General features: G+C 41.0%; 9 non-coding genes across 9 annotated transcripts; all 9 read left to right on the top strand.

Moving 5' to 3' along the window:
• The first annotated feature begins 1,143 nt into the window (after window positions 1–1,143).
• Window positions 1,144–1,226, top strand: trnal-cag. The gene has a single exon. It is a non-coding gene; the product is annotated as a tRNA-Leu (tRNA).
• A 306-nt stretch (window positions 1,227–1,532) lies between these two features.
• trnas-aga lies at window positions 1,533–1,614 on the top strand. Its single transcript has one exon. It is a non-coding gene; the product is annotated as a tRNA-Ser (tRNA).
• A 3,184-nt stretch (window positions 1,615–4,798) lies between these two features.
• trnal-cag lies at window positions 4,799–4,881 on the top strand. Its single transcript has one exon. It is a non-coding gene; the product is annotated as a tRNA-Leu (tRNA).
• A 307-nt stretch (window positions 4,882–5,188) lies between these two features.
• trnas-aga lies at window positions 5,189–5,270 on the top strand. The gene has a single exon. It is a non-coding gene; the product is annotated as a tRNA-Ser (tRNA).
• Window positions 5,271–6,624: 1,354 nt separating this feature from the next.
• Window positions 6,625–6,707, top strand: trnal-cag. The gene has a single exon. It is a non-coding gene; the product is annotated as a tRNA-Leu (tRNA).
• Window positions 6,708–7,013: 306 nt separating this feature from the next.
• trnas-aga lies at window positions 7,014–7,095 on the top strand. Its single transcript has one exon. It is a non-coding gene; the product is annotated as a tRNA-Ser (tRNA).
• A 1,354-nt stretch (window positions 7,096–8,449) lies between these two features.
• Window positions 8,450–8,532, top strand: trnal-cag. The gene has a single exon. It is a non-coding gene; the product is annotated as a tRNA-Leu (tRNA).
• A 1,741-nt stretch (window positions 8,533–10,273) lies between these two features.
• trnal-cag lies at window positions 10,274–10,356 on the top strand. Its single transcript has one exon. It is a non-coding gene; the product is annotated as a tRNA-Leu (tRNA).
• A 305-nt stretch (window positions 10,357–10,661) lies between these two features.
• trnas-aga lies at window positions 10,662–10,743 on the top strand. Its single transcript has one exon. It is a non-coding gene; the product is annotated as a tRNA-Ser (tRNA).
• The last annotated feature ends 614 nt before the right edge of the window (window positions 10,744–11,357 follow it).

Below are 11,357 nucleotides of genomic sequence, written 5' to 3'. Positions count from 1 at the left end.
CAAGCCACAGATTTCAGGTGAGATCCCATGATACACTCAACAATACAACAACACGATTCTCATGAATAACCATGAAGCCATTTGCTAAGATTTCCCCCATTTTGACATGTGGAAACCTGTTGTCACTCTTACCCTGACGGGAAGCTCCAGACACTTTTTTGGTCCTATCTGAGGCATTTTTAAATTCATGTCAAATTGGCCATATTCTGAAGACACTCTTATAGTCTGCAGGGTAATCGAACTGGCCACATCTAAAGTCAAGCCACAGGTAACAGGTGAGAAACCTTGTTAAACCCTAAAAGAAAAAGAAAAAACTTGATTGCATTGAAAATAACCATTAAGTCATTCAGGTCGCAGACTCCCCTATAGGCATGGTTTGAAACCCCCTCCTGACAATTTTTTAGCGCCTGCATGTCATGCACCTTTGTAAAATCCAGTTGAAAAATAAATGACTTAAGGTAACGTAAATGACACCTAGTTAATATGAGTAGTGAATAACTATCGTATTTTTATTTTCTGCAAAAACAGCTAGTTGATGAGAGGCTGAAAGAGAATTGCAAGAATCGCGCAATTTCACAGGCGGGCCCCAAACAGGCAAATAACAAAAATAATCTCGGAACGCAGAACTCGTCGGTCGTTGTCAGTGGATTGTATTGGCGGGAAGAACAAAAATATCGTCTGCAGGGTAATCAAAGTCGCCGCATCTAATGTCAAGTCACAGGTGAGCTGCCTTGTTAAACCCTAAAAATAAATAATAACACGATTGCGTTGAAATGACCCATTAAGCCATTTGTAAGGATTTCCCCCATGTGGACCTGTTGTCACTCTTACCCTGATGGTTGCTGATATTTCCAGACACTTTTTCAGTCTTATCTGAGGAATTTTATCATTTATATCAGAATGGCCATATTCTGATGCCAGTTTAGCGCTCATTCAATGACGATTTACTACTCTTTCCCATTGAAGGCCATATTGAGGTTAAATCAATGACTGGACTTTTTAATTTATAAAAACAAATGACTATTGAAAGTGCAAGTCAGTATCGTGCATAGTTGTTCTGGTCTCTGTGGTGATTTTAGAGCGTTGTTCATATTTCTACTTTTACCGCATACACTTTACCCGATACCCAGTTACTGTGCTGTAGTCAGGATGGCCGAGCGGTCTAAGGCGCTGCGTTCAGGTCGCAGTCTCCCATGGAGGCGTGGGTTCAAATCCCACTTCTGACAGTTTTTTAGTGCCTCTCAGGAGTCATGCTGCTCAGCAGTAATAATAAGAATGATGAAATAACAACTTCACACAGTGAAATAACAATTCATAATAAACACTCTCAAATGCAGACCTTCTGGAGCTGAGCAAAGATCAAGGTTAAATAAGAAAACAGCTGGACTTAATAACAAATGAATGAGGGGAACATTTTGTGTTATTGCATTATAATGAGTTACTGCATTATCTTTCAGTTGTTAAATTTCACTTTCTGTAGGCTATGCCTGTTGGCCCATTCACTCCTAACAAGCTTGTTTTCTTCTGTCAACGTTGTCGTGGCCGAGTGGTTAAGGCGATGGACTAGAAATCCATTAGGATCTTCCTGCGCAGGTTCAAATCCTGCCGACAACGAAAATGCATTTTTTTGACCCCTCCGGAGGTTGAAGTTTAGTCGTGTTTCTTATACCAATCGCATCCTCTCAGATCTCCGCAAGTACATAGGGATTAGTTGTCCATTTGGGATAGGACTGCAGGCCATCTGTCCCACTTCACACCTTTACACACCTGGTTATCCAGCCTTCTAGCTCTATAGGCCACAGTAGCATAGGTTACAGGTTTGTAGTCAAGCCACAGATTTCAGGTGAGATCCCATGATACACTCAACAATACAACAACACGATTCTCATGAATAACCATGAAGCCATTTGCTAAGATTTCCCCCATTTTGACATGTGGAAACCTGTTGTCACTCTTACCCTGACGGGAAGCTCCAGACACTTTTTTGGTCCTATCTGAGGCATTTTTAAATTCATGTCAAATTGGCCATATTCTGAAGACACTCTTAGGCTGCAGGGTAATCGAACTGGCCACATCTAAAGTCAAGCCACAGGTAACAGGTGAGAAACCTTGTTAAACCCTAAAAGAAAAAGAAAAAACTTGATTGCATTGAAAATAACCATTAAGTCATTCAGGTCGCAGACTCCCCTATAGGCATGGTTTGAAACCCCCTCCTGACAATTTTTTGCGCCTGCATGTCATGCACCTTTGTAAAATCCAGTTGAAAAATAAATGACTTAAGGTAACGTAAATGACACCTAGTTAATATGAGTAGTGAATAACTATCGTATTTTAATATTCTGCAAAAACAGCTAGTTGATGAGAGGCTGAAAGAGAATTGCAAGAATCGCGCAATTTCACAGGCGGGCCCCAAACAGGCAAATAACAAAAATAATCTCGGAACGCAGAACTCGTCGGTCGTTGTCAGTGGATTGTATTGGCGGGAAGAACAAAAATATCGTCTGCAGGGTAATCGAAGTCGCCGCATCTAATGTCAAGTCACAGGTGAGCTGCCTTGTTAAACCCTAAAAATAAATAATAACACGATTGCGTTGAAATGACCCATTAAGCCATTTGTAAGGATTTCCCCCATGTGGACCTGTTGTCACTCTTACCCTGATGGTTGCTGATATTTCCAGACACTTTTTCAGTCTTATCTTATCTGAGGAATTTTATCATTTATATCAGAATGGCCATATTCTGATGCCAGTTTAGCGCTCATTCAATGACGATTTACTACTCTTTCCCATTGAAGGCCATATTGAGGTTAAATCAATGACTGGACTTTTTAATTTATAAAAACAAATGACTATTGAAAGTGCAAGTCAGTATCGTGCATAGTTGTTCTGGTCTCTGTGGTGATTTAGAGCGTTGTTCATATTTCTACTTTTACCGCATACACTTTAACCCGATACCCAGTTACTGTGCTGTAGTCAGGATGGCCGAGCGGTCTAAGGCGCTGCGTTCAGGTCGCAGTCTCCCATGGAGGCGTGGGTTTCAAATCCCACTTCTGACAGTATTTTAGTGCCTCTCAGGAGTCATGCCTGCTCAGCAGTAATAATAAGAATGATGAAATAACAACTTCACACAGTGAAATAACAATTCATAATAAACACTCTCAAATGCAGACCTTCTGAGCTGAGCAAAGATCAAGGTTAAATAAGAAACAGCTGGACTTAATAACAAATGAATGAGGGGAACATTTTGTGTTATTGCATTATAATGAGTTACGTGCATTATCTTTCAGTTGTTAAATTTCACTTTCTGTAGGCTATGCCTGTTGGCCCATTCACAGTCCTAACAAGCTTGTTTTCTTCTGTCAACGTTGTCGTGGCCGAGTGTTAAGGCGATGGACTAGAAATCCATTAGGATCTTCCTGCGCAGGTTCAAATCCTGCCGACAACGAAAATGCATTTTTTTGACCCCTCCGGAGGTTGAAGTTTAGTCATGTTTCTTATACCATCGCATCCTCTCAGATCTCCGCAAGTACATAGGGATTAGTTGTCCATTTGGGATAGGACTGCAGGCCATCTGTCCCACTTCACACTTTACACACCTGGTTATCCAGCCTTCTAGCTCTATAGGCCACAGTAGCATAGGTTACAGGTTTGTAGTCAAGCCACAGATTTCAGGTGAGATCCCATGATACACTCAACAATACAACAACACGATTCTCATGAATAACCATGAAGCCATTTGCTAAGATTTCCCCCATTTTGACATGTGGAAACCTGTTGTCACTCTTACCCTGACGGGAAGCTCCAGACACTTTTTTGGTCCTATCTGAGGCAATTTTTAAATTCATGTCAAATTGGCCATATTCTGAAGACACTCTTAGGCTGCAGGGTAATCGAACTGGCCACATCTAAAGTCAAGCCACAGGTAACAGGTGAGAAACCTTGTTAAGACCCTAAAAGAAAAAGGAAAAACTGATTGCATTGAAAATAACCATTAAGTCATTCAGGTCGCAGACTCCCCTATAGGCATGGTTTGAAACCCCCATCCTGACAACTTTTTAGCGCCTGCATGTCATGCACCTTTGTAAAATCCAGTTGAAAAAATAAATGACTTAAGGTAACGTAAATGACACCTAGTTAATATGAGTAGTGAATAACTATCGTATTTGTAATATTCTGCAAAAACAGCTAGTTGATGAGAGGCTGAAAGAGAATTGCAAGAATCGCGCAATTTCACAGGCGGGCCCCAAACAGGCAAATAACAAAAATAATCTAGGAACGCAGAACTCGTCGGTCGTTGTCAGTGGATTGTATTGGCGGGAAGAAACAAAAATATCGTCTGCAGGGTAATCGAAGTCGCCGCATCTAATGTCAAGTCACAGGTGAGCTGCCTTGTTAAACCCTAAAATAAATAATAACACGATTGCGTTGAAATGACCCATTATTAAGCCATTTGTAAGGATTTATGTGGACCTGTTGTCACTCTTACCCTGATGGTTGCTGATATTTCCAGACACTTTTTCAGTCTTATCTGAGGAATTTTATCATTTATATCAGAATGGCCATATTCTGATGCCAGTTTAGCGCTCATTCAATGACGATTTACTACTCTTTCCCATTGAAGGCCATATTGAGGTTAAATCAATGACTGGACTTTTTAATTTATAAAAACAAATGACTATTGAAAGTGCAAGTCAGTATCGTGCATAGTTGTTCTGGTCTCTGTGGTGATTTTAGAGCGTTGTTCATATTTCTACTTTTACCGCATACACTTTAACCCGATACCCAGTTACTGTGCTGTAGTCAGGATGGCCGAGCGGTCTAAGGCGCTGCGTTCAGGTCGCAGTCTCCCATGGAGGCGTGGGTTCAAATCCCACTTCTGACAGTTTTTTAGTGCCTCTCAGGAGTCATGCTGCTCAGCAGTAATAATAAGAATGATGAAATAACAACTTCACACAGTGAAATAACAATTCATAATAAACACTCTCAAATGCAGACCTTCTGGAGCTGAGCAAAGATCAAGGTTAAATAAGAAAACAGCTGGACTTAATAACAAATGAATGAGGGGAACATTTTGTGTTATTGCATTATAATGAGTTACTGCATTATCTTTCAGTTGTTAAATTTCACTTTCTGTAGGCTATGCCTGTTGGCCCATTCACTCCTAACAAGCCTGTTTTTCTTCTGTCAACGTTGTCGTGGCCGAGTGGTTAAGGCGATGGACTAGAAATCCATTAGGATCTTCCTGCGCAGGTTCAAATCCTGCCGACAACGAAAATGCATTTTTTTGACCCCTCCGGGGTTGAAGTTTAGTCGTGTTTCTTATACCAATCGCATCCTCTCAGATCTCCGCAAGTACATAGGGATTAGTTGTCCATTTGGGATAGGACTGCAGGCCATCTGTCCCACTTCACACCTTTACACACCCTGGTTATCCAGCCTTCTAGCTCTATAGGCCACAGTAGCATAGGTTACAGGTTTGTAGTCAAGCCACAGATTTCAGGTGAGATCCCATGATACACTCAACAATACAACAACACGATTCTCATGAATAACCATGAAGCCATTTGCTAAGATTTCCCCCATTTTGACATGTGGAAACCTGTTGTCACTCTTACCCTGACGGGAAGCTCCAGACACTTTTTTGGTCCTATCTGAGGCATTTTTAAATTCATGTCAAATTGGCCATATTCTGAAGACACTCTTATAGTCTGCAGGGTAATCGAACTGGCCACATCTAAAGTCAAGCCACAGGTAACAGGTGAGAAACCTTGTTAAACCCTAAAAGAAAAAGAAAAAACTGATTGCATTGAAAATAACCATTAAGTCATTCAGGTCGCAGACTCCCCTATAGGCATGGTTTGAAACCCCCTCCTGACAACTTTTTAGCGCCTGCATGTCATGCACCTTTGTAAAATCCAGTTGAAAAATAAATGACTTAAGGTAACGTAAATGACACCTAGTTAATATGAGTAGTGAATAACTATCGTATTTTTAATATTCTGCAAAAACAGCTAGTTGATGAGAGGCTGAAAGAGAATTGCAAGAATCGCGCAATTTCACAGGCGGGCCCAAACAGGCAATAACAAAAATAATCTCGGAACGCAGAACTCGTCGGTCGTTGTCAGTGGATTGTATTGGCGGGAAGAACAAAAATATCGTCTGCAGGGTAATCGAAGTCGCCGCATCTAATGTCAAGTCACAGGTGAGCTGCCTTGTTAAACCCTAAAAATAAATAATAACACGATTGCGTTGAAATGACCCATTAAGCCATTTGTAAGGATTTCCCCCATGTGGACCTGTTGTCACTCTTACCCTGATGGTTGCTGATATTTCCAGACACTTTTTCAGTCTTATCTGAGGAATTTTATCATTTATATCAGAATGGCCATATTCTGATGCCAGTTTAGCGCTCATTCAATGACGATTTACTACTCTTTCCCATTGAAGGCCATATTGAGGTTAAATCAATGACTGGACTTTTTAATTTATAAAAACAAATGACTATTGAAAGTGCAAGTCAGTATCGTGCATAGTTGTTCTGGTCTCTGTGGTGATTTTAGAGCGTTGTTCATATTTCTACTTTTACCGCATACACTTTAACCCGATACCCAGTTACTGTGCTGTAGTCAGGATGGCCGAGCGGTCTAAGGCGCTGCGTTCAGGTCGCAGTCTCCCATGGAGGCGTGGGTTCAAATCCCACTTCTGACAGTTTTTTAGTGCCTCTCAGGAGTCATGCTGCTCAGCAGTAATAATAAGAATGATGAAATAACAACTTCACACAGTGAAATAACAATTCATAATAAACACTCTCAAATGCAGACCTTCTGGAGCTGAGCAAAGATCAAGGTTAAATAAGAAAACAGCTGGACTTAATAACAAATGAATGAGGGGAACATTTTGTGTTATTGCATTATAATGAGTTACTGCATTATCTTTCAGTTGTTAAATTTCACTTTCTGTAGGCTATGCCTGTTGGCCCATTCACTCCTAACAAGCTTGTTTTCTTCTGTCAACGTTGTCGTGGCCGAGTGGTTAAGGCGATGGACTAGAAATCCATTAGGATCTTCCTGCGCAGGTTCAAATCCTGCCGACAACGAAAATGCATTTTTTTGACCCCTCCGGAGGTTGAAGTTTAGTCGTGTTTCTTATACCAATCGCATCCTCTCAGATCTCCGCAAGTACATAGGGATTAGTTGTCCATTTGGGATAGGACTGCAGGCCATCTGTCCCACTTCACACCTTTACACACCTGGTTATCCAGCCTTCTAGCTCTATAGGCCACAGTAGCATAGGTTACAGGTTTGTAGTCAAGCCACAGATTTCAGGTGAGATCCCATGATACACTCAACAATACAACAACACGATTCTCATGAATAACCATGAAGCCATTTGCTAAGATTTCCCCCATTTTGACATGTGGAAACCTGTTGTCACTCTTACCCTGACGGGAAGCTCCAGACACTTTTTTGGTCCTATCTGAGGCATTTTTAAATTCATGTCAAATTGGCCATATTCTGAAGACACTCTTATAGTCTGCAGGGTAATCGAACTGGCCACATCTAAAGTCAAGCCACAGGTAACAGGTGAGAAACCTTGTTAAACCCTAAAAGAAAAAGAAAAAACTTGATTGCATTGAAAATAACCATTAAGTCATTCAGGTCGCAGACTCCCCTATAGGCATGGTTTGAAACCCCCTCCTGACAATTTTTTAGCGCCTGCATGTCATGCACCTTTGTAAAATCCAGTTGAAAAATAAATGACTTAAGGTAACGTAAATGACACCTAGTTAATATGAGTAGTGAATAACTATCGTATTTTTAATATTCTGCAAAAACAGCTAGTTGATGAGAGGCTGAAAGAGAATTGCAAGAATCGCGCAATTTCACAGGCGGGCCCCAACAGGCAAATAACAAAAATAATCTCGGAACGCAGAACTCGTCGGTCGTTGTCAGTGGATTGTATTGGCGGGAAGAACAAAAATATCGTCTGCAGGGTAATCAAAGTCGCCGCATCTAATGTCAAGTCACAGGTGAGCTGCCTTGTTAAACCCTAAAAATAATAATAACACGATTGCGTTGAAATGACTCATTAAGCCATTTGTAAGGATTTCCCCCATGTGGACCTGTTGTCACTCTTACCCTGATGGTTGCTGATATTTCCAGACACTTTTTCAGTCTTATCTGAGGAATTTTATCATTTATATCAGAATGGCCATATTCTGATGCCAGTTTAGCGCTCATTCAATGACGATTTACTACTCTTTCCCATTGAAGGCCATATTGAGGTTAATCAATGACTGGACTTTTTAATTTATAAAAACAAATGACTATTGAAAGTGCAAGTCAGTATCGTGCATAGTTGTTCTGGTCTCTGTGGTGATTTTAGAGCGTTGTTCATATTTCTACTTTTACCGCATACACTTTAACCCGATACCCAGTTACTGTGCTGTAGTCAGGATGGCCGAGCGGTCTAAGGCGCTGCGTTCAGGTCGCAGTCTCCCATGGAGGCGTGGGTTCAAATCCCACTTCTGACAGTTTTTTAGTGCCTCTCAGGAGTCATGCTGCTCAGCAGTAATAATAAGAATGATGAAATAACAACTTCACACAGTGAAATAACAATTCATAATAAACACTCTCAAATGCAGACCTTCTGGAGCTGAGCAAAGATCAAGGTTAAATAAGAAAACAGCTGGACTTAATAACAAATGAATGAGGGGAACATTTTGTGTTATTGCATTATAATGAGTTACTGCATTATCTTTCAGTTGTTAAATTTCACTTTCTGTAGGCTATGCCTGTTGGCCCATTCACTCCTAACAAGCTTGTTTTCTTCTGTCAACGTTGTCGTGGCCGAGTGGTTAAGGCGATGGACTAGAAATCCATTAGGATCTTCCTGCGCAGGTTCAAATCCTGCCGACAATGAAAATGCATTTTTTTGACCCCTCCGGAGGTTGAAGTTTAGTCGTGTTTCTTATACCAATCGCATCCTCTCAGATCTCCGCAAGTACATAGGGATTAGTTGTCCATTTGGGATAGGACTGCAGGCCATCTATCCCACTTCACACCTTTACACACCTGGTTATCCAGCCTTCTAGCTCTATAGGCCACAGTAGCATAGGTTACAGGTTTGTAGTCAAGCCACAGATTTCAGGTGAGATCCCATGATACACTCAACAATACAACAACACGATTCTCATGAATAACCATGAAGCCATTTGCTAAGATTTCCCCCATTTTGACATGTGGAAACCTGTTGTCACTCTTACCCTGACGGGAAGCTCCAGACACTTTTTTGGTCCTATCTGAGGCATTTTTAAATTCATGTCAAATTGGCCATATTCTGAAGACACTCTTAGGCTGCAGGGTAATCGAACTGGCCACATCTAAAGTCAAGCCACAGGTAACAGGTGAGAAACCTTGTTAAACCCTAAAAGAAAAAGAAAAAACTTGATTGCATTGAAAATAACCATTAAGTCATTCAGGTCGCAGACTCCCCTATAGGCATGGTTTGAAACCCCCTCCTGACAATTTTTTAGCGCCTGCATGTCATGCACCTTTGTAAAATCCAGTTGAAAATAATGACTTAAGGTAACGTAAATGACACCTAGTTAATATGAGTAGTGAATAACTATCGTATTTTTAATATTCTGCAAAAACAGCTAGTTGATGAGAGGCTGAAAGAGAATTGCAAGAATCGCGCAATTTCACAGGCGGGCCCCAAACAGGCAAATAACAAAAATAATCTCGGAACGCAGAACTCGTCGGTCGTTGTCAGTGGATTGTATTGGCGGGAAGAACAAAAATATCGTCTGCAGGGTAATCGAAGTCGCCGCATCTAATGTCAAGTCACAGGTGAGCTGCCTTGTTAAACCCTAAAAATAAATAATAACACGATTGCGTTGAAATGACCCATTAAGCCATTTGTAAGGATTTCCCCCATGTGGACCTGTTGTCACTCTTACCCTGATGGTTGCTGATATTTCCAGACACTTTTTCAGTCTTATCTGAGGAATTTTATCATTTATATCAGAATGGCCATATTCTGATGCCAGTTTAGCGCTCATTCAATGACGATTTACTACTCTTTCCCATTGAAGGCCATATTGAGGTTAAATCAATGACTGGACTTTTTAATTTATAAAAACAAATGACTATTGAAAGTGCAAGTCAGTATCGTGCATAGTTGTTCTGGTCTCTGTGGTGATTTTAGAGCGTTGTTCATATTTCTACTTTTACCGCATACACTTTAACCCGATACCCAGTTACTGTGCTGTAGTCAGGATGGCCGAGCGGTCTAAGGCGCTGCGTTCAGGTCGCAGTCTCCCATGGAGGCGTGGGTTCAAATCCCACTTCTGACAGTTTTTTAGTGCCTCTCAGGAGTCATGCTGCTCAGCAGTAATAATAAGAATGATGAAATAACAACTTCACACAGTGAAATAACAATTCATAATAAACACTCTCAAATGCAGACCTTCTGGAGCTGAGCAAAGATCAAGGTTAAATAAGAAACAGCTGGACTTAATAACAAATGAATGAGGGGAACATTTTGTGTTATTGCATTATAATGAGTTACTGCATTATCTTTCAGTTGTTAAATTTCACTTTCTGTAGGCTATGCCTGTTGGCCCATTCACTCCTAACAAGCTTGTTTTCTTCTGTCAACGTTGTCGTGGCCGAGTGGTTAAGGCGATGGACTAGAAATCCATTAGGATCTTCCTGCGCAGGTTCAAATCCTGCCGACAACGAAAATGCATTTTTTTGACCCCTCCGGAGGTTGAAGTTTAGTCGTGTTTCTTATACCAATCGCATCCTCTCAGATCTCCGCAAGTACATAGGGATTAGTTGTCCATTTGGGATAGGACTGCAGGCCATCTATCCCACTTCACACCTTTACACACCTGGTTATCCAGCCTTCTAGCTCTATAGGCCACAGTAGCATAGGTTACAGGTTTGTAGTCAAGCCACAGATTTCAGGTGAGATCCCATGATACACTCAACAATACAACAACACGATTCTCATGAATAACCATGAAGCCATTTGCTAAGATTTCCCCCATTTTGACATGTGGAAACCTGTTGTCACTCTTACCCTGACGGGAAGCTCCAGACACTTTTTTGGTCCTATCTGAGGCATTTTTAAATTCATGTCAAATTGGCCATATTCTGAAGACACTCTTAGGCTGCAGGGTAATCGAACTGGCCACATCTAAAGTCAAGCCACAGGTAACAGGTGAGAAACCTTGTTAAACCCTAAAAGAAAAAGAAAAAACTTGATTGCATTGAAAATAACCATTAAGTCATTCAGGTCGCAGACTCCCCTATAGGCATGGTTTGAAACCCCCTCCTGACAATTTTTTAG

This window comes from Oncorhynchus mykiss, unplaced genomic scaffold, assembly GCF_013265735.2.
Source record: "Oncorhynchus mykiss isolate Arlee unplaced genomic scaffold, USDA_OmykA_1.1 un_scaffold_492, whole genome shotgun sequence".
Taxonomy (NCBI): domain Eukaryota; kingdom Metazoa; phylum Chordata; class Actinopteri; order Salmoniformes; family Salmonidae; genus Oncorhynchus; species Oncorhynchus mykiss.
This window is presented reverse-complemented; position numbering and strand designations above follow the sequence as displayed.